The following is a 17,702-nucleotide window of genomic DNA, read 5'->3' as shown; positions in this document are numbered from 1 at the left end:
TTTGATATGCAAAAAACACGCAAAATACCTATATACGGGGTGATAATAGGCACACTTTAATAATGTGCCCTGGAACAGTGGCTGAATGTCACAAATATACACAATATCCCTTTTCTTGTAGGAAAGCCTAGATAATAGACTCCAAATAGATAAACTTAATCCAAAAAAGCGGAGCTACTCAAAATTAGTGAATAAAATGTAAATCTTTATTGTCCACAAATCACAAGGTTAAAAAATACATAATTAAAAAGGAGGAAATATACACAGATAGGTGGTGAACCTCGAACCTGGTACATATCCATCCTCCTATCTCGACCTAATATCCCGACCTCATATCCCTTGTTTCGGTCTGCTGACCTTCGTCCAGGGTAGACCCTCCCTCCCCCTTCACCCCCTTCCTCCCCTTCCCCCCTCCCACTAAGGAGGTTTCCAAATGGATTAGTAATAACGGAATATGAATATATTCTTCTCCAATTTGATTAACATTATAATCCCCCCCCCCCCCCCCCCCGGGACATACAAGTGCTTAGAGCATAAACAGGGTGCAAAGAGTGCTGGCACAGGATAAGATGATGTTTATAACTGCTGAGATTATAAAACTACTACAGGCTCAAGTCTAACCAGGGAGACATAGAGCTGGGTAAAAGTGCAAGTGTATATACATATATAACTTAAAGTAGAGAATCACATAATACATGATCAGGCTAATAGATACATACCACAGTGCAGAGTAACTACCACAAATCGCAGGATGCCGCCACCCCTATACATGGACTGCCCAGAACACTGCTCCTCCCCTTCAGACTGTATTAAATATAGCCTTCCCACTAATTTATAGCACACTCGACAACATTTAACCTTTTAACTGGACTGAGGTGGTCGGTCACAGCTATTTATTAATATAAAATCTTAACAACAATTTAAATGTAAACAACTGCTTAGCAGTTAACATATTAACATAAAAACTCCGGCTCGACCTACTGCTTCTCGCTGAATCAGTATGCCAGCTGCCGAGTCCCCAACGGGCATTTGTGCCTTCAGCTTCCCTGATCGTAGGCCATTTTCCATCGCCAGCTGTGACTTGAAGATAAAACCTATTATACCAGAAAAAAAAGAGAGAAAAACAGTACAGCAAAATACCAAATAAACAGTGCACAGAGAAATAAAGTGACATGGCAAAACCACAAATACTGGAATGTAGATAGATATATGTTCCCCCCCCCCCCCCCGTAGAAACAGGGTTAACAAAAGCAGGGGCGGACTAACAAAGAAACGCCCCGCAGAGTACAAACAGGTACAAAAAGAACAGAAAACAAGGGAGAGAGGGCGGAACAAGATTCTCCTACGCTGGTGAGTGATCAAAAGAGGGGGAGGGAAGTGCAGAGGGGGGAATATATAACCCCGTAAGAGTGCTCTAAAGTCCCCTCCCCCTGGACAGGATGTTAACCCACTAGTGGTCTGGCTGTTAACCCCTTCTTCTCCCAAACCGGGTCTCGGCAGTCAGAGTCACCTAGCCCTAAGTAGGCTGGAACACTGCTCCTCCCCTTCAGACCTTCAGACTGTGTTAAATATAGCCTTCCCACTAATAAACAGCACACTCAACATTTAACCTTTTAACTGGACTGAGGTGGTCGGTCACTGCTATTTATTAATGTAAAATCTTAACATAAAAACTCCGGCTCGACCTACTGCTTCTCGCTGAATCAGTATGCCAGCCCCTGACGGGCATGTGTGCCTTCATCAAAGGTCGTTCCCCCCAGCATGGATAACCAGTACCACAGGCGAATGTACAGTGCGAGCCAAATCTACCACCTCGGTGAGAACCCTCGACCATTTCATGCTGCCAATCCCCCTCCAGTGCACGGCAACATTGGGTAGTCCCAGACACCAACCACCAGGATGGCACTCCACCCTTTGCACCGCCCGGTGAATATAAGAATGGCCTAGGAAACACACCGTGGTCACTGGAGCATCTGCAAAGAAAAACAGTTAAAGCAACAGCTCAGGCCGAACATAGCCAGCATAACAATCAGACTTCCATCTCCCAATACCTTGAATGTCCACCACTGACAGGCCAGCCCGAGAAGCCTCCGTCGCCACGCCAATTCTAAAAGAACTAGGCACTCGGATACGGTGCTCAGGCTGAGCAACACCTTTAGTGGCCAAAGAAAGGCGCCTGGAAAACACTCGTCCCATGGGCATAACTCAACATGCAAAAACCAGATGACCCAAGAGAACCTGAATCTGCTGCAAGGAAACCTTACAGACACCACAAAAACTCTCCACCAAATCTAACAAGCTCTGCAACTTGTCAAAAGGCAAACGAAAAACCATGGAAACCAAATCAATTTCAATACCAAGGAAAGAAAGAACAGTGGATGGAACCTCAGTCATAGATTCAAACAACGGCACCCCAAAATGCCCCATAAAATAACGAAAGGTGTCTGACAAAAACTAACAATGCGAGGAATCACCAGAAGCATCAAACAAAAAATCATCAAGATAATGGATAATGGAGCGACAGCCAGTTTCATATTGCACCATCCACTCCAAGAATGTACTAAACATTTCAAAAAAGTGACACCGTATGGAACAGCCCATGGGAAGACAAGTGTCAAAATAAAATTGCCCATCGGCCCGGCAACCCAACAAGTGGTAAAATTCCGGTTGCACCGGCAAAAGCCGAAAAGCCGATATCCGATTTGGCCATCAGAGCCACTTGACCCGCTTCCCTAATAAGGGTAACCGCCCTGTTAAAGGAAACGTAAGACACAGAGGCATCCTCCTTAGGAAATCCATCATTCACAGAGGACCCTTTCAGATACAAAAGGTGGTGAATAAACTGAAACTTCCCTTGCTCCCACTTAGGAACCACCCCTAGGGGGGAAACACGAAAATTGGAGAAAGGGAGGAAGAAAAGGGGCCAGAAATATGACCTAAGGAAATCTCCTTGCCAACCTTATCCCTCAACACATCCGGCCGAACCCTGGCCGTCTTCAAATTATCAGGAAAAACATCAGAGGGAGGAAGCAAAAAAAAAGGGGATGAAAAAAATCATATGAAAAACCTTCAAACAAAATAACAGCATCCTCCTTGTTAAGGTACAGCTCCAACCAATGTGACATCATGCCCACGTCCACTGGTGTCTTTCCCATCAGCTGCACCCCCTGGCCTCGCCACAGGCTTAGCGGCCCAGGGACATCTGACGGCAAAATGTCCACAGCCATAGGAGGAACATTCATGTTTATACTTGCACAGGGAAAGGAACTTACAGTGTCCCTTGTTAAACAGCCAACAAGCGCCAGGACACCGAACGACCACTGGTCCCGGCTGGCCAGTGACCCAAAACTGAAAGAGAGGGGCCTTCTGCGCCATTATAAGATGCAGCCACACATCCGTGGCTTTAAAAGCCCAACCCACCTCCAGCTGCAGTGCCAACCTACGCCGAAACTCCTCATCATACCTCCACCAAGCACTGCCACCACGTGCCTTATATGCAGAATATACAGAATAGTGTTGAGCGGCATAGGCCATATTCGAATTCGCGAACTTTCGCGAATATATGGACGAATATTCGTCATATATTCGCTAAATTCGCATATTCGTAATATTCGCGTTTTATTTTTGCATATGCAAAAATTCGCATATGCGAACATTTGCATATGCAAAAATTAGCACAAATGAAAATTTGCATATGCAAAAAGTAGCATAAGCAAAAATTCGCATATGCGAAAATTAGCATATGCAAATTTTCACATGCCACGCCAGTCTCGCACAGTAGTATTAGAGCCTTCTTTACACCACACAAGCTGGAAGCAGAGAGGGATGATCACTGTGATGTGTACTGTGAAAAAAAAAAAGAATATTCGTAATTGCGAATATATAGTGCTTTATTCGCAAATATTCGTGAATTCGCGAATATGCGATATTCGCGAATAAAATTTGCATTGCGAATATTCGCGAGCAACACTAATACAGAATCTAAATAAATGAAAAGCTTGGAACAACACTCTTGGTGGCGCTGTCCCATAATACATCCCAGAACCAAAAAAGCCTGAAGCCAATTATTCATGGTCCGGGACACCCTGGGCCTCCTATCCTGCAATTTGTCAGCATTAGGCCTACAGTCTCTATCAACCGACACAAGAGACCAGATATCCACATACTGGTTAGACCATGTCTTTTCCTTCATGTCCACGTGAACTCCCAGGGGACTGATGCCACAGAAAGAGGATTCCTAATGGACACCAGACCACTGGGACACACGTGACAAGACCCAGAAACCATACGACGGTTCTCCAATTTTGCTAACAAAGCCCTAAGGGCTGGCAACACATAACCATTTACTATAGCAGAGCACGTGGAAGCAGGGGCAGAAGAAGCAGGAAACACTGCCCCAGGGTCACACTGTGGAGGGGGAGGGGCCAGAACACTAATGGCAAGTACTGCAGCAGAGGCTTCCACAGCACCCCCACGTGGTGTGAAGAGCACAGCCTTGCGACCCCTCTGTCTGCTGGCAGAAGAATGGGGAGGACTGGGGCTTTATCTAGCAGGTGGTCGGTACTGCTGGGTGGTACGGCAACTGACCAACCCAGAAACAGGGCTACTAACCTGGGAAAGATCTGCAGAAGAAGCAGCACCAGCAGGGGGAGAGTCTAGTTCAGCCAGAAGCCTTGTCATAAAGCCTGCATCATCCCTCAGCTGCTCCTGCTGGTAAGTGATCAAAAGTGGGGGAAGGAAGTGCAGAGGGGGAATATATAACCTGTAGGAGAGCTCTAGAGTCCCCTCCCTCAGGACAGGATGTTAACCCCTAGTGGTCTGGCTGTTAACCCCTTCTTCTCCCAAACCCAGGTCCTGGCAGTCAGAGTCACCTAGCCCTAAGCAGGCCGGTGACTATCATTTTGGTCTGCTGACCTTCGTCCAGGGCAGACCCCCCCTCCCCCTCCTTCCTATAAGTGATAACCCTAGCAAATGGCTTAGTCCTGGAGGGGCTTTAAGCCCTGAAGAGAATTGGTTTTGAATTTAAGTAAACCCTGGGTACTCTATCGGAGATTTGGAGATTATTATATTATGAACTACACTAACTTTACAGCCCCTGTAGCATAGTCAAATAAAGAAAAACCCTGAAAACCCATTTAACTGCAAATCTATCTATCTATCCATCTATCTATTTATATGTCATAAAGCAGATAGTGTGAGGTGTTCAATACTGTAAGTACTGTATAGGGAATATATAGGGATTTTTTTTTAAATATATGTATTGTTCTCAATGTAAATAGATACTAACTATAAGTCACTGGTGTTAATTGAAACATACACTTTACCCATCTCCCATTCCTGACAGTTCTTGATTTCTTCTTAATAATTAATATAAAGTAATAAAAAGCTCTGACAAATGACCTTGAACATAGATTTCTATAAAGGAGAAGAAATGCTCCCTCTGTGACCCTCAGAGATTACTTATCTACTTGTTCTGTAGGAAGCTAGAGAGGCCCCAGTGCTATTATACTTGCCCAAGACTAAACAACTATTATAAATAAATCATTCTGGCTGATATGTCTCTGTTACACAGGGCTCCTCAGGGGAAAGGATACTAGGAACAGAGTTTGAATTCTGTATTTTTGTAACATCCCTATAAATGTGCATGACACACCCTCTTGGGACCTCTCAATAATCAATGGTTACCAATGTACTGTATATTAACATCATAAAGCAAGTTAAGACGGTCTGTGTGCAAGTTGCTGATCCTTAAAAAAAATAAGTACAATTTGAGCAGCAAAGTTTATGAGTGTGCTTGCTACCTCTGTACACCATATAGGCATAAATTATAGATATGTCTCTAATAGATGTAGAACATTTTCCATGAGGCATAATTGATGATGATTCTGACATCTATATATGTATATATATATATATATATATATATATATATATATATATATATATATATATATATATATATATAAACTCAATGGCCCTCATTTAAGAGTGGAGTGGTGTTGGTTTTGTGTTTCTTTTTTGTTTTCAACCTTTTTTTCACTTGGTATTTACTAACTGTCAGGGAAAAAATTCTGTTGCAAGTTAATTTCTGTCGCATGGTTCTGTCGCACGTTAATTTCTGTCGCAGGGCTTTCTGTCGCACTGTAAATTCTTTCACAGGCAGGTTTATTTCTATCGCAGGATTCTGTTGCATGGTAATTTCTGTCACAGGGTTTTCTGTCGCACTGTAAATTCTGTCGCAGGCAGGATTATTTCTGTCGAAGGGTAGTACAGAAATACAGATGTGAGAGGTGGGAATCCCAGCAGGGGTTTTCCTTGACCTTCCTGTGAATATCCGACTTCAGCACTGGAGTGCTACACCGGCGTGGTGACACAGGAGTCGGGTATAGATTCGTAATAGCTTTTTATGGCCGGGTCTGAATGCCATTGGAGGCTGAGTATGATGTCAGCCTCCAGGGTCTATTGGTGGTGTATAGGAATGAGGCTAGATCTAGGACATTGTGATTTTCGGCCCATTGAAATCAATGGGCCTATTGTGGTCTATGGAGATCTTGCAGCAAATAGGGTAGAAAGTTAAACAGCAGGGTCCTGGTAGTAATGTGGATGGGAGACCCTGGTGTAGGTTCAATTCCTGAGTTGATATACACAGTGTTGGGATTCTACTTTAATTAGGATAGACATGATTTTTGAACCTGGGAACTAGGTCAATTGAATACCACACATTACCTCCTGTTTCAATTCACCTAGTTACCCATTTATGGTATCCAATTGTTCTAGGTCCCACGGTTCAAACACTTTCTTAGCTATCAATTGACCCATATATGTCTATCCTAATTAAAGTATAATCCCAACACTGTGTATCAACCCGGGAATTGGATCCACACCAGGGTCTCCCATCCACATTACTACCAGGACCCTGCTGTTTAGCTTTCTACCCCATTTGCCGCAAGATCTCCGTAGACAACAATGGGCAAAAAATCACAATGTTAGAGATCTAGCCCATTCATTCCTATACACCACCAACAGACCCTGGAGGCTGACGTCATACTCAGCCTCCAATGGCATTCAGACCTGGCAAATGTCAAATGTTTAATGGGTTAATGTATTCATGGAAATATGTATATATAAAGTACTGAATCCACACACTGTAACTCAGACCTGAGGAAGGAGGGAGACACATATAGATAGATGTACTAAATGAGAATATATATATATATATATATATATATATATATATATATATGTTTTCTTTTTTTTTTGGGAATCACCATCATTACTTAATCAATAGGGGAAAAAAAGCATTGAAAAGACTCATAAAAAAATTGTTAATAAAGCTGAAACCTTGCTTAAAAATTAAATTGTGCAAAAAAAATAATTTTTAAATTACAATTAAGACTTGCTTAAAAAAGACAAGGCAGGCAAAGGAGCAAACAGCCAGAGCATTTACTCCGCTTTCTGAAACTTTATACATGTTTTAAAGTGTCGGGTTTTCTTCCCAGATAATTCACATGAATTTCAGAGTTGTTTTAGAAAAAGACGAGTGATTTTGGCCGAAATGTAGGGAACACACCCCTTTTCCAGAAAACAACGCCCATTTTGTAGTTTTTTTTTTTCACTCTGAGTGATTTAGATTCTGTCGAGTTTTTTCTGTCCGTGCGACAGAATTTAGATGCAAAACCCGACAAAAAGAGTCGGAATCATGTTAGTAAAAGAGGGCCATAGTGTGTATGTGTGTGTGTGTGTTCATGTATGTGTGTATGGGTGTGTGTGTGTATGTTCCAGCATCATGTCCAAACATGTGTACCAAGTTTCATGTTTCATGTTACTTATATGTCAACAACAAACATAGGATAGGTAACTTAACCCTTACCCACCTCCATTTGCCAGGGTCGGGGTTTTTATTTAAAGTCCCATACAAGTCTATGGGAAATATATTTTACTGCATAACTTCTAAACGGCTGGAGATATTTTGATGATACTTATACTCATGATGATACTTGGTCACATGTTACTTATATGTCCACTTTAACTATAGGATAGTTAATTTAGCCCTTAACTACCCCCATCTGTGAGGGTCTGGGTTTTTGTTTAAAGTCCCATGCAAATCAATGGAAAATGTATGTTCCCACAACGACTTCCATATGGCTGGAGATATTTCAATCATACCTGGTACACATATTACTTACATGTCAAATAAAAAGATTTGATAGTTAAATTAACCCTTAGCTACACCCTTATATGCAAGATGGGGTTTTGTTTCAAGTCCCATGCAAATACTTCCAGTACCTTACTCCACAAGTTCCGCATCTCCTGCTAAATGTGTCAGTTTGGCTTGCAAAAAACACACCATCTCACAAAGACACGCCCACATTTTAAGCCCAACCCTTTTATTATCTACCCTTTTTGTGCATTGGTCTGGCTTGCAAATCACGCCCAGTCCCACAAAGCCACGTCCCCTTCTATTTTCAGCTTACAATATTTTCATCAAAAATCAGTCAGATGGGATATGAGGATGGCATATAAGGATGGTATATGAGGTCGGGATGTGAGGATGGGATATGAGGAGGGGATATGAGGTTGGATATGAGGTTGGATATGAGGACGGGATATGAGGTCGAGACAGGAGAACGGGAAATGAGGTTGGGATATGAGGACAGGATATGAGGTTGAGATATGAGGATGGAATATGAGGACGGGATAGGAGGTCGGGATAGGAGTTCGAGATATGAGGATGGGATATGAGGTTGGGATATGAGGACGGGATATGAGGTTGGGATATGAGGTTGAGATAGGAGGTTGGGATAGAGGTCGGGATAGAGCTCGGAATAGGAGGTCTAAATATGAGGTTGGGATATGAGGACGGGATATGAGGACAGGATATGAGGTCGAGATAGGAGGTCGGATATGAGGACAGGATATGAGGTCGGGATATGAGGACGGGATATGAGGTTGAGATATGAGGACAGGATATGGGGATGAGATATGGAGACATGATATGGGGTTGGGATATGAGAACAATATATGAGGATGGGATATGAAGTCAAAAGCTTCCTCCTTTGTTTATTTTCCTCCTTAACAAGGATTAGGAAGGAAAAACCAGGCAACGCCGGGTAATCAGCTAGTTATATATATAAAACTCAATGTGTATGTGTCAAATAAAAAGATATGATAGTTAAATTAACCCTTACCTACACCCTTATATAAAAGATGGTTTTTTGTTTCAAGTCCCATGCAAATATATGGGACTTCCAGTACTTTACTCCACAAACTCCGCTCTGCATCTCCTGGTGAATGTGTCAATCCGGCTTGCAAGCCACACCCATCTCACAAAGACATGCCCACATTTTAAGCCCCACCCCTTTTATTATCTACCCTTTTTGTGCATCGGTCTTGCTTGCAAATCGCGCCCAGTCCCACAAAGCCACGTCCCTTTCTATTTTCAGCTTACAATATCTTCAACACAAATCAGTCCAACCTGAGGACAGGATATGAGGATGGGACATAAAGACGGGATATGAGGTCGGGTTATCAGGACGGGATAGGAGGTTGGGATAGGAGGTCGGGATAGGAGGTTGAGATATGAGGATGGGATATGAGGTCGGGATATGAGGAGGGGATATGAGGTTGGCATATGAGGTCGGGATATGAGGACGGAATATGAGGTCGGGATATGAGGTCAGGATAGGAGATCGGGATAGGAGGATGGAATATGATGTCGAGATATGAGGATGGGATAGGAGGTCAGGATATGAGGCCGAGATATGAGGACAGTATATGAGGACAGGATATGAGGTTGAGATATGAAGTCGGGATATGAAGACGGGATATGAGGACAGGATATGAGGTAGAGATAGATGGACAGGATAGGAGGTCGGGATATGAGGACGGGATATGAGGTCGAGATAGGAGGTCAGGATAGGAGGACGGGATATGAGTTCAAGATATGAGGATGGGATAAGAGGTCAGGATATGAGGACGGGATATGAGATTGAGATATGAGGACGGGATATGAGGTTGAGATATGAGGATGGGATATGGGGTTGGGATATGACAACAAAATATGAGGACGGGATATGAAGTCAAAAGCTTCCTCCTTTGTTTATTTTCCTCCCCAACAAGGATTAGGAAGGAAAAAACGGGCAACGCTCGGTACTCAGCTATTTATAAATATAAAAAAGTTAAAAAGGAGATAAACACAAAGGGGTTTATGTATAATTGCAATTCTTTTTTAAGTATATATTCGCTCAGTTTTTGATAAAAACTCCAGATGTTTTGCAAATATGTGCCTATTTTGCTAGCATTTGCCGAATTGGTGTGACTTGCCGCAAATAGGGCATAGCTTAGGTGAAAGGGATGTGTTTGCACCAGTTTACCATATTTATGACAGTTTAAATTGCTATTGGGAAACCAATGTAAAATGCTATTGAAATTTCCGGTAGCTAAGAGCTAACAGAGATTTTAGCACAGGTGCACTGGCTTGCATCTGCCTCTACATAAATCCAGTGAGCCTCTGGACTGGTGGGGCATTTTTTTGACCACCATGGTCTTGATAAATGACTCAAAATCTTAATTTCTGATTAGTTTAAAAGTTTAAGGCTATAGACATGGGATTTTTTAAAATTGTTTATTTGTTTGCCAAGTGCAAAATCAAGAAACTTAAAATCATCTTCATGAAAAATTTCCTACCATTCAGCTTCTAATCAGAGAAAGATAAAATAAACTCATTAAACTCATTTCTAATCTTTCGTTGTTTGAGATAGCAGCAGGGAGTTACACATTAGCTTAGATACTGGAAATGGGGAAATAATACCTTGTAGGACAGTTCACATGGATAAAATATATATACATATATATATATATACCTAGCAGCTCTCTAACGACTGATGCTGTCTCCGCCTTTTCGTGTTGTATGCGATGATTTGTGGCTTTGACAATGTGGCTTCCTGCTAGTGGGGCTGGCAAGCCAATTGGTAAGTCTCATTAGCGTACTTTATTGAGTGCTGCCTTGCTGATATTATAATGCTCTGCCTGAAACTCTTTGTCTCTTGATTTGGACTCCCATGACTAGCTGATCCTGGATTTGCCTTGACCTCTGGAATTTTTGACGGCTTGAACACAACTCTGACAACACAATTTCTGCTAATTTTGTTACTTTGTGACCTCCTGGTACTGACCTTGATCGTTAGACCCTGTTTTCTTTTACTGTTAGTCTTTGCAACCCTTGCATTTAACTCGGGGATGAACCATCACAGTGGTTCAGGTTTCCCTTATCAAGGCAAGTGCTCCAAGTAAGCAGGAAAAGTGGTTCCTGTACAGAATAGGTTGGGCTGTAGATCTCTTTCCCATTATCACACACATAGGTTGCAGTTTGCAGTGGAGAATATTGTCTATGTACAAGTACAGAGAAAATAGAGCTCACGCAATAAATTGCAGAGGCTTTAGATGGGAAAGTTAGAAAGATCTATGGAAAATGTTTTTTGCTCCATACTTAGTACAAAGCAAAAAAAATAAAAAATCATTGGTGTCTATAGCTTTTAAAAGCGTTGTCCCATGTCGTAAGTTGGCCTTTTCTGTCCACTTCTGGCCTATCTATAGTCCTGAATCAAAATGTCACTCATTTCTTGCATCTATGGCCTATCAAGCATCTGAAAGCTCCTCAGATGGTGGTGCCCTTTAAGGGGAGCAACCCAGTCATCCATAGATATTTACGGGGAGGAGCCTATTCAAAGATTTCCTAGAAATTCATGGTGGAGGAACGTGCAGGAGAACCTCCAAGTTGTGCAGCCAAATAAGTCATATTCCAGAGAAATAATGCCATGATGGCCTATATGTGTGATTTCTGCCTTGTTTTGTATGCAAACCTGTCCATAGTGGAAAAAGAGATAATAGTAGAACAGCCCCCAAACAGTATGACATAGAATGTGGGTAAGAATGGTCCAAATAGCACAGAGGCTGGAGAGGCACCTCACATGTCAGCCCCGAAACTGGAAATCCGGACAATCCATTTAGTATGTGAACACATCCTAATAAGTCATTAGCCATTAATTTTATAATGTAATGGTCTTGTAACAGTAAATGCTTGAAGGACCATTGTAAAAAAGCTTTTATCATTTGTATTAATTTGTATGCATCTTAAGTTAAATTATTAAATCAATCACATTTATTTTAGTGGTGCTTTAGGCTTATTAGGGGATACAATAGAGATCTTCTCTTACAGTTTAAATATTTTACATTATAATTATTTGCATTAATTTGATTTGAGTCATTTTCACATGAAAAATTTATAAGGCTTAATTATATATAATTTGCCACCTTATGCTACTCTTAAGATACACGTGAGGACAGCCTTAAAGGGGTACTCCAGTGGTAAACTTTTTTTGTTCTTTTTTTAAATCAACTGGTGCCAAAAAGTTAAACAGATTTGTAAATTACTTCTATTAAAAAAAATCTTAATCCTTCCAGTACTTATTATCTGCTGAATACTACAGAGGAAATTATTTTCTTTTTGGAACACAGAGCTCTCTGCTGACATCACGAGCACAGTGCTCTCTGCTGACATCTCTGTCCATTTTAGGAACTGTCCAGAGCAGTTCTTAAAATGGACAGAGATATCAGCAGAGAGCACTGTGCTCGTGATTCAGCAGAGAGCTCTGTGTTCCAAAAGGAAACAATTCAGTAGCTAATAAGTACTGGAAGGGTTAAGATTTTTTATTAGAAGTAATTTACAAATCTGTTTAACTTTCTGGCACCAGTTGATTTAAAAAAAAAAGTTTTTCACTGTAGTACCCCTTTAATGAAGCCACTTCCAATATAACTTCAAACTATTTTAGTTAAAATTTGAGTATTATTTTAAATATCCAGAGATGTTGTTTATTATCATGCAGTAATAACTCAATTCTGAATTATTTTCAAAGATATGAATTATGAAAAATGTAAAATTTTGAAAATAATTACAAATATCAAAATTATGATCTGATGAAACAATACAATTCACATCTGAGTCCAACTTTTTCCTCAGATATCAACAACTTATTTTTATGACGGGATGACATAATGCTTAAGGTTGTAGTTTTGCAATATAAAATAATACACAGGTATTATAAAAGTATGCAGATTTATTGGTTATAAGATTATAAACATAAATGAGTAATAAAAACAATTATATATGCAAATGAATATAAATTAGATATATTAGTAAACATTACAAGCTTGTTAATTGACTACATATAGTAGAACAATACATGTAAGTAGTAAGTAACTTGTTACAATAAAACAAAAGCTACTAGGTTTGGATTATCATATAAGTAAAAGGTTACATATCACTGTGTCAAGATGAAACCTTATGATATCAAGGTGGGCAATATCTAATTATAGACATCTCAATATGGAAAGCTAAATACACTCCCTGTCCCCTTCTAACCAACTACAAATCACATGACTCCATGAATGGGGAAATCCATCTAAAGATATAAACATGGAAGACCTATGATATACTTCCGCCCCATTCTGGACTATTTTCTATACATGATCTTGGTAAGACTATTAAGACAAACAGCAGAGTTTTATGATCTTGCTAGACTATATTTTAGGAGGAAGAACTTGAAACAAGTTTCCTGTGTAGGAAATATACTTATAACACTTAGTTTGGAGAGTAGGAATTCTATCAATATGTGTAAGCAATTATTTAATGCTTTGATAGATTATGAGTCTTGATTCTTCTGCAGGTAGAATGAACTCTCGCAATATCCTAAAACTGTAATCTCAATGTGGAGATAATTTATTATTTTATTTTATTAATTTATTCACCAATCTAAATGGTATAATTCCATCCACATAATCCAAATTGGTCTTGAATGGAATACCATTTTTATGTCTGTTACCAAGTCTATGCAAGAACCTTGTTTCTGGTCCGAGGAAAGCTGAACGGTCCATCTCATCATCATGTATAGCCATTGGTCTGGTACCGTGTGATCAGTCCGGCTTGCTGGGATCTCACATGACTTTTCCACCTTGTTGAACCTCTTTCCTGTGTATGGGAGAGAGTTCTTTGTCTTTCTGTCTTACTTTTCTCCTTGTCTCTCTTCCTTTGTGTCTTTGTGTGTTTTACAGTGTCTAACATCTAGTTTACCAGACTTTTTAATTAGTTAGACACACCTCCCTAAATTGGAATTCCCCAATGACTGTAGGTTGGGCGTGTACATATGGTAATGACTATGACATCACTATATTACCCAGAATGGATTTATGGTTCGTGTAATGACAACTACCCATCCGCTAGGGGGTGCAATTGTAGAGTCAATTAGCATCATTACCATTAAGGGTTAACTGTCAATAACTGGTCTCAAACCCACATTCCACAATTGAAGTATGGAGCCTCAAATTATAAGTATCGGGATTAGCTTCTGACACTTCACATGGTCGATCCTCAGACATCTTGGGGCCTACGTAGTCATCCAATTTCATTGGAGAGATAAGAATACCACAGAGGTCTCTTTCACACAGACGTGTGAATCTCTCTGTGTCTAGTCAAATGGGTAATTAATTGTTAGAATAACATTCACAAGACTGGCTAACTAGCCTTGTACAAAGACTCATGATCAAAGTCTATACTTGAGACCTTCTTACCAGGTCTTAGGAATGCAAACACTGAGCAATGCTCCCTGTTAGAATCATATATAAGATAATATATATATATATATATATATATATGTATATATATATATATATATATATATATATATATATGTATATAATGATGTCCTTTACAATACTAACAGTATATGACAATATCATATATCCTACTGATTACCATATATATATATATATATATATATATATATATATATATAAAGAATTAATGTTCATTTGGATAAGACAATTATTTCACAGTTTCTTATCTCAACCCCCCTTCTGTTGTCTAGAGAGTGTAACTAGCCCCCTTATCTGTCTTATCTATACAGGCATAAATATCTAAAAAGACAAGAAGTATTCTTCTCCCAGACTGGTACTTGTAGAGAAGAACTTTAAAATACACTGTGGTCTATTTAGAACATACAACATTGTAGATACATCATGCTATTATTCTTTTAAATATAGTGATTAATTTTTTGGGCCTACAATAAGTATGACAAAATATTGTAATTTATAACAAGGAATAAGACAGGTGCCTGTGAGGGTAGATAAATATTCAAGACTATTACATAATTACCCAGTTACATAGCTAGCATGGTTGAAAAAAGACACATGGCGTAAAGGTGGACCAAGGGGTGGAGATCTGATACTATGCACAGCTAATTTTGTTGTTGAAATGGAAACCATATAAAATGCTGCTTGTATATATATATATATATATATATATATATATATATATATATATTTATATATATATATATATATATATCTTTTAAACTTAAAATTAAAATTTTGACAGCAGTACATATAGAGAGCAGTTTTTGTACAACTTTTTTTGTAGTTACATTAGTTACATTTTCACAAATACAAAATGTTGACAGAATGTTATGGACAAGTAGATCCAGTCTTGCACTATTGGTGCATAGACTCAGTTCACAATAGGGAACAAAAGGGCTATGCCAATTAATGATGAATCTGAAAATCACTTTTCTGAAGGTGCTCAGTTAAATAGCTCCAGAATACAGTATAGGCCTTATAATGAAGAAGAAAAGAAAACGGAATTACACTGATTTTTCGGGACTAGTTGACTACCTAACATATATGGAGGAATCCAATCAAGAAGGATAGAATATGTTGGTCTTCATGCCAGATCCCTTTATTTTTGCTAAATAAAATCTACCACCATAGATGTATGACTGCAGTTTTATTTCCTCTACCCTTTGAAAACACAGTAAAACTCTTCCTGATTTGCCTGCCATCATTGGTAACGTCCTCTTTTTTCTAAGTCATGTAGCTTATATCACTTTTTATCACTCTAAAAGTCTATTTATTTGTCTTAGACCTGGCAGGGTTCTGAATGGCAGTGATTATTGTTGATGCCTGGAATTATTCATGATTATTCTGAATGGCAGTGATTGTTGTTGATGCCTGGATTATTCATGATGCCAAATAGAGTTGATGGGTGTGTCAAAGTAAGTATGCAAAAACCAGCAAAACATATGAACATAGAAGAAAATGTGGTTAAAAAAAGTTACATGCATAGGACAAAAAAAAGCACTTGAAATGTAGCCAAAAAACACTAAACCATGCATCCTCTAATGAATTGTAAGGGCACCAGTAAAGGTAATGCAATAGCCCAGAAGTTCCTGAGGTACCTGAAAATTCTAAGTGTTCAACTCCATCCCATGGTCCAAGACTATGTTTCCAGGTAGTGATGCAATCTTGTATCGAGGAGCATGATGTTCAGCATCTTCCCTGGCTAGCCCAGTCACCAGATTTTATTGAGCTTTTGTGAGTAACTGTTGAGAACAAGTTTAGGATAGGCACTTGTATTAGTTGAGTGAAACAAAACTGACGAGAGAGAGAGAGAGAGAGAGAGAGAGAGAGAGAGAGAGAGAGAGAGAGGGAGAGAGAACCTGGTAATCTATCTATCTATATATCTATCTATCTAGCAACAAAAGCCTAGTAGCGTGCACCTGCAGGCCAGGTCCATATAATAGTTTGGTATCAACTAAAGTGCTGGCTGACTTATTCTTTGTCTGTATCTATCTATCTATCTATCTATCTATCTGCACATTATTTTTCATTTTGTCTCTATCACAGGTATTCAGTCTTAGTATAGGTATATAATGTGTCACTGTGTCACACACCTACGGTACTGTACTTTAAGCTCTTTTCTGGCAACATAAGGTGCTCCCACATTGCCAAATTATCCTTACACATTTTTCATCTCGGAACCAGCAATTAAATTTACTATGTGCTCAATTTCTTAGTCTCCCTATGGAGTTCCTACAACTAGCAGAGCAAAACCCATCAACGCTTATATGAGATCAGACAATCCAAGGTATGCAGGTACAGAATAGTGTGAAGAGGAGTAGATATTTAAAAGTTATACCTATGGGAAAGTCTATTCAAAATATTTGTTCCTGAATGGAAAAAACATTGGGGGAGATTTATCAAAACCTGTGCAGAGGAAAAGCTGCCCAGTTGCCCATAGCAACCAATCAGCTTGCTTCTTTCATTTTTAACAAGGCCTCTGCAAAATGAAAGAAGCAATCTGATTGGTTGCTATGGGCAACTGGGCAACTTTTCCTCTGCAAAGGTTTTGATAAATCTCCCTCATTGTCGGTGATCAGGATGTTTATCTCTAAAATACTGAGCTTCTATGTTAACTTGGGAAGCTACATAAATAAGTCTCTAATGTCATTAAGTTTAATTTACAGGGTACCAGGACCAGACTAAATAGATCAATTTTAAGGTAGAGGTTATCCCAACATTCTTAATGGGTACTCCCGTGGAAAACTTTTTTTTTTTTAATCAGCTGGTGCCAGAAAGTTAAACAGATTTATAAATCGCTTCTATTAAAAAATCTTAATCCTTCCAGTACTTTTTAGGGGCTGTATACTAAAGATAAATCCAAAAAAGAAATGCATTTCCTCTGATGTCATGACCACAGTGCTCTCTGCTGACCTCTGCTGTCCATTTTAGGAACTGTCCAGAGCAGCATATGTTTGCTATGGGGATTTTCTCCAGCTCTGAACAGTTCCTAAAATGGACAGCAGGGGTCAGCA

The 17,702-nt window shown here is 39.6% G+C and overlaps 1 long non-coding RNA gene across 1 annotated transcript; it reads right to left on the bottom strand.

Annotated features, from left to right (window-relative positions):
• Positions 1-988: 988 nt before the first annotated feature.
• LOC130287698 (uncharacterized) lies at positions 989-17,115 on the bottom strand. Its single transcript, XR_008847437.1, has 3 exons — positions 17,027-17,115; positions 16,287-16,430; positions 989-1,094 (listed from the first exon to the last, which is right to left on the bottom strand). It is a non-coding gene; the product is annotated as an uncharacterized LOC130287698 (long non-coding RNA).
• Positions 17,116-17,702: the final 587 nt, after the last annotated feature.

This window comes from Hyla sarda, chromosome 1, assembly GCF_029499605.1.
Source record: "Hyla sarda isolate aHylSar1 chromosome 1, aHylSar1.hap1, whole genome shotgun sequence".
NCBI classification, from domain to species: domain Eukaryota; kingdom Metazoa; phylum Chordata; class Amphibia; order Anura; family Hylidae; genus Hyla; species Hyla sarda.
Note: the sequence above shows the minus strand (reverse complement) of the source record. Positions and strands in the feature narration are given on the sequence as shown.